The sequence below is a fragment of the Apium graveolens genome, chromosome 5 (genome assembly GCF_009905375.1).
Source record: "Apium graveolens cultivar Ventura chromosome 5, ASM990537v1, whole genome shotgun sequence".
NCBI classification, from domain to species: domain Eukaryota; kingdom Viridiplantae; phylum Streptophyta; class Magnoliopsida; order Apiales; family Apiaceae; genus Apium; species Apium graveolens.
This window is the reverse complement of record NC_133651.1, coordinates 291371102-291381022: the sequence shown is the minus strand read 5'-3', so window position 1 is coordinate 291381022 and position 9921 is coordinate 291371102. Positions and strand designations below refer to the sequence as shown.

The 9921-nt window shown below is 34.6% G+C and overlaps 1 non-coding gene across 1 annotated transcript; it reads right to left on the bottom strand.

Moving 5' to 3' along the window:
* Positions 1–639: 639 nt before the first annotated feature.
* On the bottom strand, positions 640–711 carry TRNAT-GGU (transfer RNA threonine (anticodon GGU)). Its single transcript has one exon. It is a non-coding gene; the product is annotated as a tRNA-Thr (tRNA).
* Positions 712–9921: the final 9210 nt, after the last annotated feature.

The window sequence follows — 9921 nt, the reverse complement described above, 5'->3', positions numbered from 1 at the left end:
TCAAATTGGATGTATATGATGTTAACATATTAATTATGTATTATATGGTGCCAAGTGAATCTTATAGGGTGCAATCAAAGAAGGGCTCTTATGTTGTGACTTGGAATAAAAGTTTATCTGTGGAGGAACGAAATAACTATTTTTTCCTATGGAATATCTAGGAACACTAAGATTGAATTGTAAATATCGACAAATTCTTGCGGAGCCAAAATAAAATAAAAAAGGGGTTAACTTGTTGCAATTTTGTCTCTATCAAATTTTAATATCAGAATAGCGGATCTAGTCATGATTCAATGGGTCAGGTCCACTTAATTTTTATTTTGTTGATTTGTAATCTTTACAATGCATTTAATTAGCAAAACGGAAAAAGGAAAGTTTGGTAATTCCAGAGACGCCTTATCATCCTGACGACTTATCATCCTACTGAATTAGAATTTACTGAAAAAAGAAACTCCTATATGTTCAACTTTCTACCTATTCACTAAACTCCTATACTCTAATAAATTCTAATTTAGTAGGATGATAACCTATTTTTTTATTATACCGCGGTTTACTTTTTATTTTGTTTGTTCTATTTAAAATCTCTCAATTCTTGTTTCAAATATGAATACTACGGCTGTAGTTATATGAAAAAGCCAAAGCCCCTTATCGGATTTGAACCGATGACTTACGCCTTACCATGGCGTTACTCTACCGCTGAGTTAAAAGGGCCCTTTTGATTCAATTCCTGATTTAGTAACTCTATGGATATGGATAAAACGGATCCATGTGCATATATTATATATTTAAGTATATATACATAAGTCCAGACAGTACCTTCATAGTGGCTAGTGGCTTATTCTTGAATAATAATAGAATTTGATTTATCTACCAATGAATTGTTTCAAAACCGATCAAAAATAAATTTGTTTGATTGATGCATGTACACCTATCAATTAGACATAGATATAGATTCAAGAAATTTAATCCAAAAATGTGATGAATAGATTCTACTTGTCCCCGAACGAACTTCTTATAGGAATAGAAATTTTTTTCGAGAACTTCTTGATCCTTCTTCTCTTTTTTTTTTCTTTTCTGACGCACCACTCCCCGAAAGAATCCTACCTTCCGTATTATTTCTATATATCTATATATATATAGAATTTTATTAATTTCTATTATTAATTAATATTAATAAATGAATGATTTCTAAATTCAATGATGAAAAAGGGAAAAATGATGGATGTACTTATTGAATCTGTCGACTTTATTGACAATACTAAGAACCTATTCTTACAATGAGCAACGGTGGAGGACGTTGGGTAAATATGCCCCCATCGTCTAGCGGTTTAGGACATCTCTCTTTCAAGGAGGCAACGGGGATTCGACTGACTCTATGCTGAAAAGTGACTTACATGGTGGATTGTAGCCAAATTGTTGCCCAAAATTGACTCGTATAAAAGTGGTACAAAGAGGTGGGTAAAGGATGTCAAATTGCATGTATACGATGTTAACATGTCAATTGTACAAATATATGGTGGCAAGTGACTCTTATAGGGTGCTAAATCACTCTAATATGGTGTAAAGTTACTTACAAGGTTGATTAGAGCCAAAATGTGGCCAAAAATTGACTCGTATAAAAGTGGTACCAAGAGTTGGTAAAAAGATGTAAAATTGAATGTATATGATGTTAACATGTTAATGTGTAATATATGGTGCTAAGTGAATCTTATAGGGTGCAAAGTGACTCTAACAAGGTGAAAAGTAACTTACATGGTGGATTGCAGCCAAAATGTTGCCCAAAATTGACTCGTATAAAAGTGGTACCAAGAGGTGTGTAAAGGATGTCAAATTGCATTTATACGATGTTAACATGTCAATTGTACAAATATACAGTGGCAAGTGACTCTTATTGGATGCAAAATCACTCTAATATGGTGTAAAGTTACTTACAAGGTTGATTAGAGCCAAAATATGACCCAAAATTGACTCGTATAAAAGTGGTACCAAGAGGTGGTAAAAGGATGTCAAATTGATTGTATATGATGTTAACATGTTAATTGTGTAATATATGGTGCTAAGTGAATCTTATAGGGTGTAAAGTGACTCTAACATGTTGAAAAGTGACTTACATGGTGGATTGCAGCGAAAATGTTGCCAAAAATTGACTCGTATAAAAGTGGTACCAATAGGTGGGTAAAGGATGTCAAATTGCTTATATAATATGTTAACATGCTAATTGTGTAATATATGGTGCCAAGTGAATCTTATAGGGTGCAAAGTGACTCCAACATGGTGAAAAGTGACTTACATGGTGGATTGCAGCCAAAATGTTGCCAAAATTTGACTCGTATAAAAGTGGTACCAAGAGGTGGTGAAAGGATGTCAAATTGAATGTATATGATTTTAACATGTTAATTGTGTAATATATGGTGCTAATTAAAACTTATAGGGTGCAAAGTGACTCTAACATGGTGAAAAGTAACTTACATGGGGGATTGCAGCCAAAATGTTGCCCAAAATTGACTCTTATAAAAGTGGTTCCAAGATGTGGGTAAAGGATGTCAAATTGCATTTATACGATGTTAACATGTAAATTTTACAAATATATGGTGGCACGTGACTCTTATAGGGTGCAAAATTACTCCAATATGGTGTAAAGTTACTTACAAGGTTGATTAGAGCCAAAATGTGGCCCAAAATTGACTCGTATAAAAGTGGTACCAAGAGGTGGTAAAATGATGTCAAATTGGATGTATATGATTTTAACATGTTAATTGTGTATTATATGGTGCCAAGTGAATCTTATAGGGTGCACAGTTACTCTAACATGGTGAAAAGTGACTTATATGGTGGATTACAACCAAAATGATGCCCAAAATTGACTCTTAAAAAAGTCATACCAAGAGGTGGGTAAATGATGTCAAATTGCATGTATACGATGTTAACATGTCAATTGTACAAATATATGGTGGCAAGTGACTCTTATAGGGTGCAAAATCACTCTAATATGGTGTAAAGTTACTTACAAGGTTGATTAGAGCCAAAATATGACCAAAAATTGACTCATATAAAAGTGATACCAAGAGGTGGTAAAAGGATGTCAAATTGAATGTATATGATGTTAACATGTTAATTATGTAATATATGGTGCTAAGTGAATCTTATAGGGTGCAAAGTGCTCTAACATGGTGAAAAGTAACTTATATGGGGGATTGCAGACAAAATGTTGCCCAAAATTGACTCGTATAAAAGTGGTACCAAGAGGTAGTAAAAGGATGTAAAATTGAATGTATATAATGTTAACATGTTAATTGTGTAATATATGTTTCTAAGTGAATCTCATAGGGTGCAAAGTGACTTTAATATGGTGAAAAGTGACTTACATGGTGGATTGCAGCTAAAATGTTGCCAAAAATTGACTCGTATAAAAGTGGTACCAATAGGTGGGTAAAAGATGTCAAATTGCTTATATACGATGTTAACATGCTAATTGTGTAATATATGGTGCCAAGTGAATGTTATAGGGTGCAAAGTGCCTCTAACATGGTGATAAATGACTTACATGGTGTATTGTTGCCAAAACTTGACTCGTATAAAAGTGGTACCAAGAGGTGGTAAAAGGATGTCAAATTGAATGTATATGATGTTAACATGTTAATTGTGTAATATATGGTGCTAAGTGATTCTTATAGGGTGCAAAGTGACTCTAACATGGTGAAAAGTGACTTACATGCTGGATTGCAGCCAAAATGTTGCCAAAAATTGACTCGTATAAAAGTGGTAATGTCAAATTGAATGTATATGATGTTAATATGTTAATTGTATAATATATGGTGCTAAATGAATTTTATAGGGTGCAAAGTGACTCTAACGTGGTGAAAAGTGACTTACATGGTGGATTGCAGCCAAAATGTTGCCAAAAATTGACTCGTATAAAATTGGTACCAAGAGGTGGGTAAAGGATGTCAAATTGCATGTATACGATGTTAACATGTCAATTGTACAAATATATGGTGGAAAGTGTCTCTTATAGGGTGCAAAATCACTCTAATATGGTGTAAAGTTACTTACAAGGTTGATTAGAGCCAAAATATGGCCCAAAATTGACTGGTATAAAAGCGATATCAAGAGGTGGTAAAAGGATGTCAAATTGGATGTATATGATGTTAACATATTAATTGGGTAATATATGGTGCCAAGTGAATCTTATAGGGTGCAAAGTGACTCTAACATGGTGAAAAGGGACTTACATGGTGGATTGTAGCCAAATTGTTGCCCAAAATTGACTCGTATAAAAGTGGTACCAAGAGGTGGGTAAAGGATGTCAAATTGCATGTATACGATGTTAAATGTCAATTGTACATATGTATGGTGGCAAGTGACTCTTATGGGGTGCAAAATCACTCTAATATGTTGTAAAATTACTTACAAGGTTGATTAGAGCCAAAATATGACCCAAAATTGACTCGTATAAAAGTGGTACCAAGAGTTGGTAAAAGGATGTTAAATTGAATGTATATGATGTTAACATGTTAATTGTGTAATATATGGTGCTAAGTGAATCTTATACGGTGCAAAGTTGTTAGATATATTTGTGATGTCATGTCTAATAATGATTTGTGTTTAGTTTTCAGATCTTGACTAACAGCACAAATCAGGACTTAACTGGAAATCAGTACTTATACTGAAGTCAGAACTTAAGATATCAGAACTTAAGTTATCAGAACCTAAGATATCAGAAGATATTCATCAGGAGATAATATCAGGACTTAATAAGACTTTCACATAAGGAAGGCGGTTGATTGAAGGAAAGAAGATTAAGACAAACACAAGAAGAGATATGCATGGTGAAGAATTCTATGAAGAATAGAAGACTTGGAGGAAAATATAACTAATTGATATATTTTAGGATGCAGACTTATATTCGATATCAATTAGAAGATTATCTTGTAACTGTGTGGTATATAAACACAGCATAGGATTTCCACTAGATGTGTGTTATTATTATCGAGAATATTATTCATTGTAACCCTAGCAGCTCTCGTGATATTTGTTAGTCACTGAGAGAGAACGGTTCCATTGTAATAATGTTTTATTAATAAGATTATTCTGTGTTTCATACTTGTGTTCTTAATTCGATTTGATTATAGTATATACTGTATTCAACCCCCTTCTACAATGTGTGTGACCTAACAAGTGGTATCAGAGCCTATCTGTTAACACATATACAGTAAAGATCCAAAACAATCATGTCTGAAGAAGAACAAACTCCAACTAAGCCCACCAAAACTGAAGAAACTGCAAAGACTCAAATTCATAATCGATATGAGACTATTAGGGTTCCCATACTGAGACCTTCCGAGTATCCCTTATGGAAAGTGAGGATGACTATGTATCTGGAAGCTACAGATCCAGAATACCTTGACAGAATTAATGAAGGACCACATAAGCCAACCAAGCTCTCTGTTGTAGTTGCAGATCAGCCAGCAATGACTATACCAAAGGGGAAAAGTGAATATACAGATGAAGATATCTCATCTATTGCCAAGGATGCAAAGGTAAGGCATTTGCTTCATAGTGCCATTGATAATGTCATGTCAAACAGGGTAATTAACAGCAAGACTGCAAATGAGATATGGGATGTCTTGGAGATAAGATGCCAGGGAACTGATGCAATTAAGAAGAACAGGAGGACTATACTCACTCAAGAGTATGAGCACTTTGACTCAAAACCTGATGAGTCATTAACTTGTTTATATGACAGATTTGTCAAACTCTTGAATGATCTGTCACTGGTGGATAAGGAATATGATCTTGAAGATACTAATCTTAAATTCCTTTTAGCTCTTCCTGAAAGTTGGGATTGAAGGCAACTACTATAAGAGACAACTATGCTCTTGATGAAACTACTCTTGATGAAATTTATGGTATGCTCAAAACTCATGAACTTGAGATGGATCAAAGAAGCAAGAGACATGGGAGAAAGTCAAGAACAGTTGCTTTTAAGGTTGAGGAGGAATCCCCCAAAGTGGCTGCCTCAAAGAAAGGTAAAGGAAAGGCTCTCATCACAAAGTCTGATTCAGATTCATCAAGTTCTGATGATGATGATGAGGATTCAGAAACTGAAAGTCTATCTGAGATGGATGCTAATAAAGAGATGATAAGATTGTGTGCTCTTATGGTGAAGGGCATCACAAAGATAGCTTACAGGAAATTCAGAAAGGGAAAGAAATTTTCCAGGAAAAGTGGAAGTTCTGATAAGAAGGGATTCAGAAAATCTGAAGGCAAAGCAGGAAAGTCTGAAAGAGGAGATTACTCAAATATTAAATGCTATAATTGTGGTGAGAAAGGCCACATATCTCCTGATTGCAAGAAAGGAAAAGGTGACAAAGGCAAGGCACTTGTCACAAAGAAGAAAAGCTGGACAGACACTTCAGATTCTGAACATGAGGTGAATTATGCCTTAATGGCAAATGTTGATAGCAGTTTTGAAGCTGCTGAGTTAAAGGTACCTCAAACAACTTATGCTTTTCATACTGATGATATTACTGAGTTGAGATCTTATCTTAAAACCATATTCATTAGCTATAGAGATCAGACCTTAACATGTGATAGGTTAACTTCTGAAAATCTGGCTTTTAAGAAAAGGAATGACTATTTAGAAAAGGAGTTAGTTATGTTCCATCAAACTCAGAAAGAAAGAGATGATGTTTTTTATGTTAGAGATAAAGTGTTAAAATTGAATCAATCTCTAAAGACTGAGTTAGAAAAGGAAAGAGAGATTATCAGGACTTGGACTAACTCTGGCAGAACAACTCAGAATTTGTTAAGTAGTGGAAAATGGAAATAAGGCTTAGGTTATGGAGATGATAAAAGTGAAAAAGGAACTGAACAAATTAAGTCAATTATTGTTAAACAGACTACTAAGCCAAAGGTAAATCCTGTTAAGTTTGTAGCTAAAACTGTAAAGTCTGATTCTGAAAAGATGAAAGATATTGATACAGAAGTTAAGGCAGAGTCAACTTCTGACAAATTAAAACTGGATAAACTAGCTGAAGTTAACATAGGCTTAATGACTAAGAAGCAGCTTAAGTACAAGCTGAAAAAGGTTAAGAATGTAAAAAAGGTAAAGCCACCTAGGAAAAATAGGAATGGAAAGGAAGGTGTGAATAAAAGCAATAATTATATGCCTGTTCCTAATGCTCCTAGAAAGAAATGCTATAACTGTGGAAACACTAACCATCTTGCTTCTTTTTGCAGGAAGAATAAGGATATAAATTCTTTACCTCCTAAATCAGGAGTTAAGAGTCAGAATGTTGGGTTTAAACCACAAAATCCTTATTTTCATTGTGTTAGTTTATGGCATTCCATTTATACTTGTAAAGAATATCATATTTGTACTATGATTATTATCAAATAAAACCTTCTTTAAAGAAAGTTAGCATTATTCCTTCTAGTGTAAGTTCTGATGCAAAGTCTGATACTTTAAATTCTGATAAGAAAAATGTTAACATAAACTCTGCTGTTAAATCCGCTGCAAATGTTAACAAACTTAATAAGGCCAAAGGATCCAAGCAAGTCTGGGTCCTTAAAACTAATCATTAGTGGTCTTTGTGATTGCAGGGCAACAGGAAAACATCCTAGTTCTGGACAGTGGATGTTCAGGACATATGACTGGAAATAAAGCCCTGCTATCAGACTTTGTGGAGAAAGCTGGCCCAGGTGTTTCTTATGGAGATGGCAACATGGGAAAAACTCTGAGATATGGCAATATCAATCTTGGGAATGTCATCATTGAAAAAGTAGCTCTAGTCTCAGGACTTAAACACAATCTGCTGAGTGTTAGTCAAATCTGTGACAGAGGTTATCGTGTGAATTTCATTGAAGAACACTGTGAGTTTGTAAGCAAATATACAGGCAAAGTTGTTCTAAAGGGATACAGGCATGGTAACATTTATGACGCAAAGCTTTCAACAAGTTCTGATGGCTTTGCAATCTGACTGTTAAGTAGAGCATCAATTGAAGAAAGCGGGGATTGGCACAAGAAACTCTCTCATTTAAATTTTAACAATATAAATGAACTAGTCAAGAAAGATCTTGTGAGAGGACTGCCAAAATCAGTATTTGCTCCTGATGGCCTTTGTGATTCCTGTCAAAAGGCAAAACAAAGATAATCTTCATTCAAGAGCAAGACTGAATCTTCAATTCTTGAGCCTTATCACCTACTACATGTTGATCTATTTGGTCCAGTGAATGTCATGTCTATTGCAAAGAAGAAATATGCTATGGTCATAGTAGATGAGTTTATCAGATACACATGGGTGTATTTCTTGGACACAAAAAGTGAAACTGCATCTATCTTGATTGACCATGTCAAACAATTGGATAAATTGGTTAAAGACTCTGTGAAAATCATAAGAAGTGATAATGGCACTAAGTTCAAGAATATGATTATGGAAGAGTTCTGCAAAGACCATGGAATAAAGCAGGAATTCTCTGCTCCTGGAACTCTACAGCAAAATAGAGTTATTGAAAGAAAGAATAGAACTCTTATTGAAGCTGCACGAACTATGCTTGATGAAACAAAGTTACCAACCTACTTTTGGGCTAAAGCAGTGCAGACTGCTTGTTTTACTCAGAATGCAACACTTATCAACAAGTATGGAAAGACACCATATGAGATGGTGAAGAAAAAGAAGCCAAATCTGAAGTACTTTCATGTATTTGAATGCAAGTGTTTTGTTCTTAAGACTCATCCTGAACAGCTATCCAAATTTGATCTAAAAGCCGATGAAGGAATTTTTGTTGGATATCCACTTTCCACAAAAGCCTTCAGAGTCTACAATTTAAGAACAAGGGTTGTCATGGAATCTATCAATGTCTCTTTTGATGATAAGAAGATTACTGGACTTGAAGATTTCAATGATCATGATCAGCTGGGATTTGAGAATGAAGTTTTAAATTTTGATTTTGTAAATTCTTATAGTCTAAAATACTGATGCTACAAACTCTGATGGGTTAAACTCTGATGTTATTGAAACTGTGGTGACTACGCCAAAGGAAAATGCACCTGTACAGGGGGAGCATATTGAAGATCCAACCACATCTCAAGAAGCATCAGAACCTAGAATAGGCTCTTCAAGTTCTGATTCATCAAGTTCTGATGGGCCAAGTTCTGATAATTCTGGAAACTCAAATTCTGATTCATCAAATTCTGATGGGCCAAATTCTGAAAATTCTAGAAACTCAAATTTTGAAGAATCCAAATCAGAGAACATAATTTCAGGGAGAGTATCAAAAAATGTTGATGGAGACAGCATGGATCATGGGGGAACATCCAGTTCTAGAGATAACCTTCCATCTGCAAGGAAGTGGACTAAAGCGCATACACCTGACTTGATTATTGGAAATCCTGAAGCAGGTATTAGAACTAGAACATCAACATCAAATGAATGTCTCTATCATTATTTTTTCTTTCTCAGGCTGAACCAAAGAAAGTGGAAGAAGCTCTTCAAGATGCTGATTGGGTGCAAGCAATGCAGGAAGAGTTAAATGAATTTGAAAGAAATAAAGTCTGGACCCTAGTGCCAAGACCAAAGAACAGATCAGTTGTTGGTACAAAATAGGTGTTCAGAAACAAAACTGACAGTGATGGCATAATTACAAGAAATAAAGCAAGGCTGGTTACAAAAGGATATTCTCAACATGAGGGAATTGATTATGATGAAACATTTGCACCAGTTGCTAGATTAGAAGCCATAAGGATATTTATGGCTTATGCTGCTCACAAAAAGTTTACAGTCTTTCAAATGGATGTAAAAAGTGTTTTTCTTAATGGAGAATTGGAAGAAGAAGTATATGTTGAACAACCTCCGGGTTTTGTAGACTCAAAATTTCCTAATCATGTCTACAGACTTGATAAAGAACTTTATGGCCTTA